Consider the following 13840-nt stretch of genomic DNA (forward strand, 5'->3'; position numbering starts at 1 on the left):
AAGAGCGACCCAACCAAGGCCTCAAAGAGGGCAGCTGGTGGAAGATGGTGATACTTCACACTGGCAGTGAAGGTAGGGGAAGGCTACAGCTCTGAGGGGTCCCCAAGTTAGCATGCCACTGGACACTATACATCAAGGACCATGTGCTGGCTGTCCAGGTATCAGCCTCGCCATGTTAAACAAAGTCACACACAGGCGTTCTCCATTAAGGGGATCCACTTTATGTGGATCACAGATTGGCCTCTACAGCCACTGAAGGAGCCACCAACCATTTAGAACATCACTCTTGAATGAACGCACTAGTACTACTACCTTTTCTACTGATTATCCTGAAATGTAATCACTCCACCAATGACAGCCACGTTTACGGGTGTCTTAAGCTTAGGAATTCCTTCCTTAAATCATTTTCTTTTTTCCTTCTTTAAGACACTCCTTAAAACTTCACAGACGCCCTGTTGCTCCATACGTAACTCAAATTTTATTTGATCTTACTTCCTGTAAAAGATTTGTTGCATGTTCTGCAATATGAGCAGAGCTGTACAATGATATTGCTGTTGCAACAGGCACAGTTTTGTTCTGGAAGTGTGCAAGTGCCATCAGTTTTGTGGAGATTCCAACTGTGACGCCTCGCACAGGTACAAAACATCTCTCAGTATGAGTACAATGACCTGTATTGAACGATGTTCATTTCGCCAGCAATCCAGCTGCTGCTTTATGAGCAGCAAGCATCCATTATCAGCTACGGAAAGAGCACACTGCTGATCAGTTTTCGGGAGCTTTAGAGTAAGTGAGACACTGATGACTGATGGCTTCTTCCAAGAATACAACTGGATATTTGATATTCCGTTCAGTTGGCAGTCATGGTCTTAGCTTAGCACAAGGAACGAGCCCCAAAACTACCTCAGCTTTAGACTAAACTGTCCAGATGGCTCTGGACCAGGTGCTGGTAACTGAGCTTAGTATGAACATGTGCTTAGTAGCCGGCATGGCATGGGGTGCTGGAGGGTCTGTTTCTGTATTGCATGATTCTGTGATTCTATTAAATTTAGTAAATTCGTCTACCCTCCACTCATAGGTAAAGCACCTCATCTTCTATAGCAGTGGTCCCCAACCTCCGGGCCGCGGACCGATACTTTGCCGCGAAGAATGCAGTGGTGCAGCGGTAGTCGGAATGCACCCAGCACATCTTTAAGAAAAAAAGCCAAAATAAACAAGCTAATTAATTAGGTGCCGCCCAGCACATAAACGTCGGCCTGAATCGCCTCTGATCTGGGCTGACATTTATGTGCCGGGTGGCACCTAATTAATTAACTTGTTTATTTTGGCTTTTTTTCTTAAAGATGTGCTGAGTGCATTCCGACTACCGCTGCACCACTGCATTCTTCGCGGCAAAGTATCGGTCCGCCGCCTGGAGGTTGGGGACCACTGTTCTGCAGTAAGTAGGCTCTTTGCGCTGTTCAGGACTGAATAGCAACGCCAAAAATGTGAGGTGACTCACTTTCTCAGTACGAGAAATGGATGGATCCACAGAGCATTTCCAACATTCTCCTTTGACTTCATTTCTCTGTTATAGTTACATAGAAACATAGAAAGTAGGTGCAGGAGTAGGCCATTCGGCCCTTCGAGCCTGCACCGCCATTTATTATGATCATGGCTGATCATCCAACTCAGAACCCCGCCCCAGCCTTCCCTCCATACCCCCTGACCCCCGTAGCCACAAGGGCCATATCTAACTCCCTCTTAAATATAGCCAATGAACTGGCCTCAACTGTTTCCTGTGGCAGAGAATTCCACAGATTCACCACTCTCTGTGTGAAGAAGTTTTTCCTAATCTCGGTCCTAAAAGGCTTCCCCTCTATCCTCAAACTGTGGCCCCTCGTTCTGGACTTCCCCAACATCGGGAACAATCTTCCTGCATCTAGCCTGTCCAATCCTTTTAGGATCTTATACATTTCAATCAGATCCCCCCTCAATCTTCTAAATTCCAACGAGTACAAGCCCAGTTCATCCAGTCTTTCTTCATATGAAAGTCCTGCCATCCCAGGAATCAATCTGGTGAACCTTCTTCGTACTCCCTCTATGGCAAGGATGTCTTTCCTCAGATTAGGGGACCAAAACTGCACACAATACTCCAGGTGTGGTCTCACCAAGGCCTTGTACAACTGCAGTAGTACCTCCCTGCTCCTGTACTCGAATCCTCTCGTTATAAATGCCAGTGTACCATTCGCCTTTTTCACCGCCTGCTGTACCTGCATGCCCACTTTCAATGACTGGTGTATAATGACACCCAGGTCTCGTTGCACCTCCCCTTTTCCTAATCGGCCACCATTCAGATAATAATATGTTTTCCTATTTTTGCCACCAAAGTGGATAACTTCACATTTATCCACATTAAATTGCATCTGCCATGAATTTGCCCACTCACCCAACCTATCCAAGTCACCCTGCATCCTCTTAGCATCCTCCTCACAGCTAACACTGCCACCCAGCTTCGTGTCATCCGCAAACTTGGAGATGCTGCATTTAATTCCCTCATCCAAGTCATTAATATATATTGTAAACAACTGGGGTCCCAGCACTGAGCCTTGCGGTACCCCGCTAGTCACCGCCTGCCATTCTGAAAAGGTCCCGTTTATTCCCACTCTTCGCTTCCTGTCTGCTAACCAATTCTCCACCCACACCAATACCTTACCCCCAATACCGTGTGCTTTAAGTTTGCACACTAATCTCCTGTGTGGGACCTTGTCAAAAGCCTTTTGAAAATCCAAATATACCACATCCACTGGTTCTCCCCTATCCACTCTACTAGTTACACCCTCAAAAAATTCTATGAGATTCGTCAGACATGATTTTCCTTTCACAAATCCATGCTGACTTTGTCCGATCATTTCACCGCTTTCCAAATGTGCTGTTATCACATCCTTGATAACTGACTCCAGCAGTTTCCCCACCACCGACGTTAGGCTAACCGGTCTATAATTCCCCGGTTTCTCTCTCCCTCCTTTTTTAAAAAGTGGAGTTACATTAGCCACCCTCCAATCCTCAGGAACTAGTCCAGAATCTAATGAGTTTTGAAAAATTATCACTAATGCATCCACTATTTCCTGGGCTACTTCCTTAAGCACTCTAGGATGCAGACCATCTGGCCCTGGGGGTTTATCTGCCTTCAATCCCTTCAATTTACCTAACACCACTTCCCTACTAACATGTATTTCGCTCAGTTCCTCCATCTCACTGGACCCTCTGTCCCCTACTATTTCTGGAAGATTACTTATGTCCTCCTTAGTGAAGACAGAACCAAAGTAATTATTCAATTGGTCTGCCATGTCCTTGCTCCCCATAATCAATTCACCTGTTTCTGTCTGCAGGGGACCTACATTTGTCTTTACCAGTCTGCGCTGCCGAATCCGTGGTTGTGACAAGTGAAGGTAACTAAGAAAATAAGGTATTTATTGGTGATTCACAAGGCACAAATTGAGTCCTTCTTCAGCACTAAAGCCTCAGCTGGTTAGAAAAATTTAACCTGAGGAGTGTGATTAGAAAATTATGCAGTCTTTGTATCCTTCTCCTTACTCCTTCCCTCCCCCACCTTCTAACTTCTGTCCCCCCATTTTCCAGGCCTGATGAAGGGTCTCGGCCCAAATCATTGACTGTTTATTCCCCAGTGATGCTGCCTGACCCGCTATGTTCCTTCAGCATTTTACTTGTGACAGCCTTTGCATTAGTGATTTTTATATGTTACAATCTCACCATGTAAACCCCCTATACCTAATAAAGAGGCTTCTGAGTGTATGTTCGTGGTTTTCGTTGTAGCCAATTCACTTCAGGGTTCGACATGTTGTGTATTCAGAGATGCTCTTCTGCACATCACTGCAGTAATGTGAGATTATTTGAGTTACTGTCACCTTCCCATCACCTTGAACCAGTCTGGTCATTCTCCTCTGACCTCTCTCATTAACAAGTCATTTTCACACATAGAATTGCCTCTTACTGGATGTACTTTGTTTTACGCACCATTCTCTGTAAACTCTAGAGATTGTTGTGCAGGAAAATCCCAGGAGATCAGCAGTTTCTGAGATACTCCAACCACCTCATCTGGCTACAACAATCAATCCATGGTCAAAGTCACTTAGATCACATTTCTTCCTCGTTCTGATGTTTGACCTGAACAACAACTGGACCTCATTATCATGCCTGCATGCTTTCATGCATTGAGTTGCTGCCAGGTAATTGATTGATTAGATATTTCCTTTAACAAGCAGGGTGTAGCTAATAAAATGGTTATTGAGTGTGTGTGAAGGGAAAATTCCGTCTATAACAAAACATTAAATACAAATAAATATTTGCATTTATACAGCACCCTTCACATGACATTTAAATACTCTGGAACTAATGAAATACTTTAATAATATTCCATTCCCCCCTCACAACTTTCATTACTTGCACAGGAAGATTCCACAATGTCATGGTGACCAGCTCGTCATTTACTTGTATATGCTGTTTAGCGAGGCAAATATTATTGCCCAGATTATGAGGATTAACTCATCTTTTTACTTTTGAAATGTGCTCTGGGATCCTTTACGTCAACCTGAGAGAGAGAGTCAGCAGTGGAATTAGTCCGTTGCTCGGCAACAAATGTAGCTTAGCAACCGTTGTAGCTTGGAAACAATGGGTTGATAACAGTTGAGCTAAAACCATGTATGTTGTGGAAGTCTTGTACTTCTGAGTGATCTGCAGAGAAGAGAGTAAAACTGGAAATTTGTCCCAGTTAGGCAGTATAAAAGGCACTTTACTCTGCTTTCAAAATTTGATTCTGTAGAAGTCAATTGAATCCTATATCTAAAGCAGGATACAAAGCACATTTTGGAGTGGTGCTATGGTGCAAAGACAGTGTTGCTTTCTGTCAGTTCCAGGGATCCACGTTCGATCCTGACCTCTGGTGCTATCTGTGAGGTGTTTGTATTTCCCCAAAATGCTGGAGCAACGCAGCAGGTCAGGCAGCATCTATAGAAAGAAATAAAGAGTCATCACTACAGGCTCAGATCCTTCATCCAGACCTGATTCAGGCTCAGATCCTTCATCCAGTCCTGATTCAGGCTGAGATCCTCCATCCAATCCCTCTATAGACATTGCCTGGCCCGCTGAGATCCTCCTGACTTGTTCTGAATTTCCAACATTGGCAGAATCTCTTGTGTCTGCATTTTCCCTTCATGCTGAAGAAGGCATTTGGTACCCTGGCCTTAGGTCAGGGCATTGAGAAATAACCTTATTGAGGAGCATAAATAATATGAATACACACAGCCTCTTTTCCCAGGGAAAGGGAATCAAAACTAAATGCTATAGGTTGAAGATGAGAGAGAAAAAATTTTAAAGGGTCTTGAGAGGCAACTTCTTCACGCAGAGGGTTGTATGCACTGTATGTGGAATGAGCAGGCTGAGAGTGGTTGAGTTGGATACAATAACAAGATTTAAAAGATATTTGGACAGGTACATGGATAGGTAAGATTTAGAGCAGGGCTTTCCAACTTTTTTTATGCCATGGATCAATACCATTAAGCAAGACCCCAGGTTAGGAACCCCTGGTTCAGAGAGTGACGGACCAAATATTGTTCAACGGGACTGGCTTGGATGGGGAGCTTTGTTGGCATGGACAAGTTGGGCTGAAGGACTTGATTCTGTGTTGTTACCTTACGATTACATGCATTTCCCTCTGCGTGCTCTGGTTTTGGACCCTTTATCTAAGAAAGGATGTGCTGGCAGTGGAGATGGTCCAAAGGAGTTTCAGAAGAATGATCCTAGGAATGAAATGGTTAATGTATGAAATGCATTTGATGGCTCTGGGCCTTTAATTGCTGATGTTTAGAAGAATCAGAGAGGATCTCATTGAAACCTAACAAATCGTGAACACGGCGCAGCACATCACACAAACCAGTCTTCCGTCCGTGGACTCACTTTACACCGCACGCTGTCGGAGCAGTGCTGCCAGGATAATTAAGGACACGACCCACCCAGCCGACACACTTTTCTTCCCTCTTCCCTCCGGGGGAAGGCTCAGGAGCTTGAAGACTCGTATGGCCAGATTTGGGAACAGCTTCTTTCCGACTGTGATAAGACTGCTGAACGGATCCTGACCCGGATCTGGGCCGTACCCTCCAAATATCCGGACCTGCCTCTCGGTTTTTTTGCACTACCTTACTTTCCATTTTTCTATTTTCTATTTATGATTTATAATTTAAATTTTTAATATTTACTACCGATTTGTAATCCAGGGAGCGGGAAGCACAGAATCAAATATTGCTGTGATGTTGTACGTTCTAGTATCAATTGTTTGGTGACAATAAAGTATAAAGTATAAAATTAGATACCGTGAATGTGGAGAGAATGCTTCCTATACTGGGGGAATCTAAGGTGGGAAGGCACAGCCTCAGAATTGAGGGGTGTCCACTTACAACAGAGATGAGGAGGAATTTCTTCAGCCAGGCAGTGGTGAATCGATGGAATTCTTTGTCACAGATAGCTGTGGAGGGCATCTCATTGGCTTTATTTAAAGTGGATGTTGATATGTTCTTGATAAGTAAGGGTGTCAAAGAGGAGAAGGCAGGAGAATGGGTTTGAGAGGGATAATAGATTAGCCATGATGCAATAGAGCACACTCGATGGGCCAAATGGCCTAATTCTTCCCCTATGTCTCATGGTCTTATGGACATACTGTTTGCTGACTACAATAAATTGCCCTCACTGTAAAAGGGTACCAAGAGAATCAGAGTATAATTGATGGGCATGTGAGAAGGAATAGGTTACAGGGATGTGAGTGGGAGAATGGAATTGATCGGATTGTTATGGGAGCTGGCATATACACGATGGGATGAACAATCTCCTTTGATTCATAGGGTAATTAGAAATGAAGAGAAACATTGCAGCAGATCATGCAGAATTCCCTTGGTCTCGCCTTGGAAGCAGCAGTCTAGATTTCTTATTTCTTTGTTTGTGTCTCTGGCAGGGAATATGAACTAGGCTTCTTCTGATAGAGACAGAGCTACAGTTTATTGCTTTTGTGTGTATAAAGAACATATTGCACAAACTCAAATCAGAATGCAATCTTCTCACCTCTTTATTTTCCTATCATTTTCACTCTCAGAAATTGTAATCTGACGGAATTCATTGGACACGGACATCCGTTGTGTATCTCATCCACAGAAATGGCATAAGACCATAGACATTGGAGCAGAATTAGGAAATTTAACCAGTTGAATATGCGTGGCTGATGTATTTTCCCTCTGAACCCCATTGTTCTGCCTTCCCCGCATAACCTTTGGTACCCTTATTAAACAAGAACCTAGCAACCTCCCCCTTAAATATACTCAATGGGTTGGCCTCTACAGCTGTCAGTAGCAATGAATTCCACATTTTCACCATCCTTTGGTTAAAGAAATTCCTCATCTTTGTTCTAAAGGGACATCGTTCAATTCTGAGGCTGTGCCGTTTGGCCTTAGATTCTGTTACTATTGGAAATATCCTCTCCACTTCTCCCCTATCTAGGCTTTTCAGTGAGATTTCCCCTCTATCTTCTGAACCTCAGTGAGTACAGGCCCGGAGTCTTCATGTTCCATCCTTACCCAGTGGCAGGTGTCATGAAGTGGCATTGGCTTAATTCTGTCAACAAAGTGTATAACTTTGCTTTCACCTTACAGCTCTTACTTTTACCCCAACACCACTATGGAAGCCCGCAGTGTGTTAGTTAGTTGCCTAGCAACAAGTGTAGCTTGGCAACTCTTTGTATCCTGGTAACAATGCAGACCAACACTTGAGCCAAAAAACTATGCGTGCTGTGGTGGTCTTGCTGTCCTGATTAATTGGCAGGGAACTCAGGGGTTTGAAAACTTGTCCATAAGACATAAGAGCAGAAGTATCCAGTTTGCTCCACCATTCAATGATGTACCTGCTTTGTTACTCTAAATGTATTTTACTCTGGTTCCGGAATCTGGTTCAATGGCTCTAGATTTCAGAAATGCAACGAGAGGGATTTACAAATCAGCCATGATTGAATGGAAGAGCAAACTTGAAGGGCTGAATGGCCCAATTCTGTTCCTATGTCTTGTGGTCTTATGGTCTTTCATTGCTGCTTTAGTCTATGGAGAGGGACAAACAATATATTTACTGAAAAACCTATCCCTCCTGCTAGTCTAGAGTCAGAGAAATGAGTGCACAACTAGAAGGGCAGGGGTCTCCTTTGACAAGTCAGCAGTAGTTCATCACATTGGTGCCACTGTGACCAATTACAACTAAAGCTGCCTTCCCCAGTCTCTGTGACCATTTCCCTGTTTGTCCTGGTTTTATTCTCCTCAGAAGAGGGAATGTTAACACGAGATTTATTCAGGTGGTCAAAAGGCCTTTGATTCAATAAATAAAGGAATACTATTTGGTGTGGCATAAGATGCAATAACTTATAGATATGGACAGGGTTATCAGTAAAAGTACCAGAGGAGCTGAAGGCATAGTGACTTTTTTTCCCCACAGGGCACTAACCAAAAGGTGGTGGAAGCAGAGTTAATAGCACTTTCATCTGGGAGTTCAATTTCACAGAACATAGGACATAGGGATAAGCTGTTTAGCCCACAGTGTGCCAAATTAAACGAATCTCATCTGCCTGTACATGATCCCTATCCCTTCATTCTTTGCATATCTGTGCACCCATCTAACAGCCTCTTAGATACCACTATCGTATTTGCATCTTTCATTCCCACAGGCACCTACCACTGTCTGTGTAAAAACCCTGCCCCACGCATCTCCTATCTCCTTTAAATGTTGCCCTCTCACCCTCTCACCTTAAATGCATGACCTCTGGGACATTTTAACCCGGGGAAAGACTCTGATGATCTAACCTGTCTATGCCTCTTATAATCTTAAAGTCTTCCATCAAATCTCGCCTTAGCCTCCCACGCTCCAGAGAAAACAACCATAGTTTGTCCAACCTCTCCTTATCGCTCATACCCGCTAATCCAGGTGGCTTATTGTTAAACCTCTTCTGCACTCTCTCCAATGTCTCCACACACCTATGATGGTGCAATTTTTTGGCACTCATGAAGAACTGTGAAGCTGGTAACAATGTCTTCAGTGTGCAGAAGCAAATTTAACTGTAGGTATCCAAAGATGCTGACAATGACCCCCTGCACTTTAGGAGGATTTTGGTCATGGGCCAACTGCATAAAGCTTCAATGGAGCACGGAAATGTCATCTTGTCTTCTTTCCTTGAGCATCACCAGTCTTCATGCCTCAAGCAACATGTAAGACATTCTTTTGTAGGGTAATTAATTGGTGTAAACACACATGATTCACAACCACCAATGTTGAGTTGGGGTTCACTTTAAGAGAATGGTCTGATGTCATGATGTAAGTATGTGAAATTTGGTTACTATGCTTTGTGTTCAAGTTTTGGAGTAAAATAAATGAGTTGCTACAGTTTTTCTTAAACATAAAATGCTTCACATTGTTTTATTTGCGAAAACATTGCATTGGTGACCCCAATGCTCTAAGATGATTCCAGATTGATTGAACATTGTCCAACACAGTCACTTTGAAATTGCCAGAGTTTTGGGAGCAAATTGCCGTTGCTTGATTTGTATAAGCTGAGACTTAAATCGCGCTGTGAGACATCACAGCCGACAACACCAAATATTTCTATGTGGTCGCGCCACTCAGCAACTTAATGGTGGTGAGAGTAGTAATTCTGCTTGAACACCCGCCTGAACACGATAAATACCTATTGCTGAAAATTTACCTTTTACAAACTTTTGGACTATCTGAGCATGCCAAATAGTTGCTCTGCTTGCTCAGCCTTGGCAGTGCTAGGCCTTCAGAGCTAATGGATTGCATTCTACCCGTCCTCGGAAATCACCATCCTTATTTTAGTCTTAAAGAACTCTTAATGCAACAAATGTTTAATCAAGTTTGCATAGCTCTCACTAATGCACCCATGAAGGACTATAGGGAGCTAGATAGGATGGTGGCCAGTCTACAAGCAGCCACGCAGAGCTGCATAATTCCTCCTCCTTTCCCTCTCTCAATAAGCCCGATCAGCAAGGCCTCCAAACAGGCAACACTGGGTCTTTGTTTTTACCATGCTCGCTTTGGTACAAACGTTAGGAAGTGCTGACTGCCTTGCAGCTTTGACAGTGCTAGTGCATCGGGACAACAGAGGTCTGTGAACACCATGGGTTCCAGCTACCAAGGATGCTTACTTTTCATTACGGACACTCTTTCAGGATGATGCTTCCTGTGTGATAGGTGCGCTCGACTGAATGTGCTGCAGGCATCGCCTATTGATGAGAATTCAAAGAGCAATGGAACCTCACTGGAGGCCACCAATGGTAGCAGGATCTGGACTTATGGGCCACGATTTGCGATGCTCTGCTTCAGTGGGCAATGTTACACATGGGACTTCATCCTGGCTAAAGTGGCTCGACCTCTGTTCGCTGCAGATTTCCTGTGTGCCCAAGCTCTTTGGGTCGTTACCCTGTTTCCCCAGTAAGTTCCCCAAAACAACTCTGTCAAGCACATGCACCACTGCATGTGAGTTTACTCAGCTGCTGGGCCAATTCCCAAACCTCACCAAGCCCACATTCTCCACTACAGTCACAGAACATGGGGTCAAGCGCCACATTTCCACAACTGGTCCACCAGTCCGTGCCCACGTGCGCAGACTGGACCCAGTAAAGCTGGCAACTGTGAAGGCTGAGTTTGCCAACATGGACATTCTTGGTATTGTATGCCAGTTGAATAGCCCCTGGGCTTTGCCCCTTCATTTGGTCCCTAATTCCGAGGTGGTGGCCGCCCATGTGGTGATTATTGATGCCTAAGTGAGGTCACCATCTCCAATCGCTACCCGATCCCGCATATTCAAGACTTCTCAGCATGCTTTGCTGGGAAGTTAATATTTTCCAAAGAAGACTTAGTTAAGTGCTACCACCAGGTGCTTGTATGCTTAGAGGACATTCATGAAATGGCTGTGTTTGGCCTCTTGGAGTATCCGCGCATGCTGTTCGGGCTGAAAAATGCAGCACAGACTTTCCAACGGCTGATAGACTCTTTAGTAAAAGACTTACACTTCCTTTTTGTTAACGTGGATGACATATTTTTCACCAGTACATCCAAATCCAAACACGTATCTCATCTTCGCACACTTTTCCAGTGCCAAAGCCAATGTAGGTTGATTATTAACCCTGCTAAATGCCAGCTTGGGTTGTCAACCATTGACTTTCTCAGCCATCGTATCTCCGCAGAAGTTGTGCAACCCCGCCCATCAATAGTAGCCTCTATTATGGATTTTTGACTGCACTGCACTACAAAAAAACTACAGGAGTTTTTACACACGGTGAATTTCTATCACTGCTTCATTCACTGAGCTGCTGAACTTATATTCCCCCTGCAGAGTGCACTTAACGGCAATACCCCTAATCTTCAACTTGACTGGTCAGTGGACATAACCAGGACATTTGATGACTCCAAACAAGCTCTTTCCAAAGCAACCATATTTGTGCACCCACTCCCCAATGCACCCATAGCAATTACTACTGACACTTTAGGCTGTGCTGTGGGTGATGTGCACGAATAGCTGGTTGGAGGTGTGTGGCAGCCTTTTGACTTTTTCAGCCGGCAGCTCCGTTCCCCTGAAAGAAAGTACAGCATGCTTGAGCATGAGCTTCTCGATCTCTATCTGGCTGGTCCCCATTTTCGATTTCTTCTACAGGGTCGCCATTTCACAGCATTCATTGACCACAAACCCTCGTGCACGTGATGGCCAAAATATCAAACGCTTAGTCAGCATAGCAGCCATGCCACCTGAACTAGATAGCCAAGTTCACAACTGACATGCAACATACCAAGTGGAAAAATAATGCCATGGAGATTGCCTTTTATGGCCAGCCTTCGAGGCCGCACACATAAGGGATGACTATGCTAAATGCCAGCTTGGCAGACGACCCAAGCTACGGACCCAGAGATCCAGGCTCACTGAACAGCAGTCACAGGCTTGCGGTTGGTTAACATTAATTTTGGGGAGGCTGGGGTTTCTCTCCTGTGTGATGGCTCAACCAGTCACCCTCACCCATCATGCCTGAAACTGGAGATGAACTGCTTTCGACTCACGCACCTGCTTACTATGGTGGACCGTGCCACCAGGCGGCCAAAGGCCGACCCTCTAGCATTGCTGACAGCAGCAGACATGGCTCGGGCGTTCATCAGCACCTGGGTTGCTCAGTTTGGCACCCCATCTTGATATTTCCTCTGATCGCAGTCCACAGTTCATTTCAGACACATCACACCATTACGGTATCATCATAAATAAGAGGGGTAAACTCGCGTGTATTTTGGTAGATCACATTAATCCGGCCCACCAAGATTCTGCTACTATGCACCTGCCATCACGATATGTCTATAAGCATGTCATGGATAAGCCAGAGGCACCTGCTGTTCCTCCACCCATGGGGCAAAGGATCCGAGCCTAGGGGAGGCTGTGCAGGGTAACGTAAACACACATAATTCATATGCCGCTGACATTGAGCTTTAAGGCATCCGTTAGTCTTGCAACCATGGATCTTCACTCTCCAGGGCGCAGGCCTGGGCAAGGTTGTATGGAAGACCAGCAGTTGCCCATGCTGCAAGTTTCCCCTCTCCACGACACCAATGTTGTCCAAGGGAAGGGCATTAGGACCCATACAGCTTGGCACTAGTGTTGTCGTAGAGCAATGTGTGATTGAGTGCCTTGCTCAAGGACACAACATGTTCCCTCGGCTGGGGCTCGAACTCATGACCTTCAGGTCGCTAGTCCAATGCCTTAACCACTTGGCCACATGCCCACACTGACATTGAGTAGGGGTTAAGAGACTGGTCTGACGTAATGAAGTTTGGTTACTATGTTTTGTGTTCAGGTTTTGAAGTACAATAAATGAGTTGTTACGGTTTTACTTAAACATAAAATGCCTCATGCCATTTTATTTGTGAAAACCTACACCTTGTTATCTTCATTTTATTTACTTCACCACTGACTGCTTTCTTTAAGTGCAAAGTAATTCCCTCAGCACGTTAGTGTAATGGTTAGCGTAACACTATTACAGTGCCAGTGATCACCAGCTGGGCCTCAATTCTCCTCACTGCCTGAAGGAGTTTGTATGTTCTCCCTGTGGGTTTGTTCCAGGTTTTATGGTTTCCTCTCACATTCCAACGATATATGGGCAGGTTAGTAAATTGTGGGCATATCCAACAAAACCCTTACTGATTTGAGTTGATACAAGCAATTCATTTCACTCTATACTTTGATGTTTCGACGTACATGTGACAAACAAAGCTAATTTTAAAAAATCTCGCTGAGTCTCTACCTCACTTCACCTTTCCATCCTCAATTTAGTGGCTTCTTAAAATAAACATTTTTGAACAAAATTGCCATAGATTTGATTATAAAACATGGAAACGGGTCCTTTTTTCTACAAAGTCCATGCCCAAGTCATCGAGCACCCACCTACACCAATCCTGGCCTAATCTATGTGTCAAATGGTTGTTGTGATGTGTCTAGCGTGGTAGAGTAATGGGTAATGCTTGCCACTCGCGCTTTCAGCTTCCACCGCTGGCTAGCAGTCTCACAAAAAGGAGAATGAATGTGTAAGTCTCCCCTGCCAGTACATAGCCTCTCCAACAGCAAGCCTCATGTAGTACCTCCTCGCTGGCGACACAAGGAAACTGAACTACAGACTCAGGCTGAACTACAGAGGACGGGGAGGAGGTCTGGCCCCTGAACACGTAGCACGCAGGCCCACCAGCATGCGGACACGCCCTGGTGCTCATGAAC

At 44.7% G+C, this 13840-nt stretch overlaps 1 protein-coding gene across 3 annotated transcripts in view; it reads right to left on the reverse strand.

Moving 5' to 3' along the window:
* The window catches only part of gabrg3 (gamma-aminobutyric acid type A receptor subunit gamma3), a 775666-nt gene that overhangs the window by 23964 nt on the left and 737862 nt on the right, over window positions 1–13840 (reverse strand). The gene's annotated exons all lie outside the window — the stretch shown is intronic.

The sequence above is a fragment of the Mobula birostris genome, chromosome 7 (genome assembly GCF_030028105.1).
Source record: "Mobula birostris isolate sMobBir1 chromosome 7, sMobBir1.hap1, whole genome shotgun sequence".
NCBI classification, from domain to species: domain Eukaryota; kingdom Metazoa; phylum Chordata; class Chondrichthyes; order Myliobatiformes; family Myliobatidae; genus Mobula; species Mobula birostris.